Genomic DNA, 967 nt, shown 5'->3' on the forward strand with positions numbered 1-967 from the left:
CAACAATCCAGAGACAACCTTTCTGAAATTTTCGAACAAGAGAAGGAGATGACAACCGAACCCAATAACAATAATGCAAGGAGGATGCTTGGTGATTTCACTAAACCAACGTCCAAGTTTGATGGAAGAAGCATCTCAATTCCTGCCATTGGAGCAAACAATTTTGAGCTGAAACCTCAATTAGTTACTTTGATGCAACAGAACTGTAAGTTTCATGGACTTCCATCTGAAGATCCTTATCAGTTTTTAACTGAGTTCTTGCATATTTGTGAGACTGTTAAGACAAATGGGTAGATCCTGAAGTCTACAGGCTCATGCTTTTCCCTTTTGCTGTAAGAGACAGAGCTAGAACATGGTTGGACTCACAACCTAAAGATAGCTTGGACTTCTGGGATAAGCTGGTCACGGCCTTCTTGGATAAATTCTTTCCTCCTCAAAAGCTGAGCAAGCTTAGAGTGGATATTCAGACCTTCAAGCAAAAAGATGGTGAATCCCCCTATGAAGCTTGGGAAAGATACAAGTAGATGACCAAAAAGTGTCCTTCTGACATGTTTTCAGAGTGGACCATATTAGATATATTCTATTATTGTCTATCTGTGTTTTCCAAGATGTCATTGGACCACTTTGCAGGTGGATCCATTCACCTAAAGAAAACGCCTGCAGAAGCCCAAGAACTTATTGACATGGTTGCAAATAACCAATTCATGTATACTTCTGAGAGGAATTCCGTGAATAATGGGACGCCTCAGAGGAAGGGAGTTCTCGAAATTGATGCTCTGAATGCCATATTGGCTCAAAACAAAGTGTTGACTCAGTAAGTCAACATGATTTCTCAAAGTCTGAATGGATGGCAAAATGCATCCAACAGTACTAAAGAGGCAGCTTCTAAAGAAGCTTATGATCCTGAGAACCCTGCAATAGCAGAGGTAAATTACATGGGTGAACCTTATGGGAACACCTATAATTT

At 40.3% G+C, this 967-nt stretch overlaps 1 non-coding gene across 1 annotated transcript; it reads right to left on the reverse strand.

Moving 5' to 3' along the window:
• Positions 1 to 446: 446 nt before the first annotated feature.
• Positions 447 to 550, reverse strand: LOC112804317 (small nucleolar RNA R71). The gene has a single exon (XR_003202929.1). It is a non-coding gene; the product is annotated as a small nucleolar RNA R71 (small nucleolar RNA).
• Positions 551 to 967: the final 417 nt, after the last annotated feature.

The sequence above is a fragment of the Arachis hypogaea genome, chromosome 5, assembly GCF_003086295.3.
Source record: "Arachis hypogaea cultivar Tifrunner chromosome 5, arahy.Tifrunner.gnm2.J5K5, whole genome shotgun sequence".
Lineage (NCBI taxonomy): Eukaryota > Viridiplantae > Streptophyta > Magnoliopsida > Fabales > Fabaceae > Arachis > Arachis hypogaea.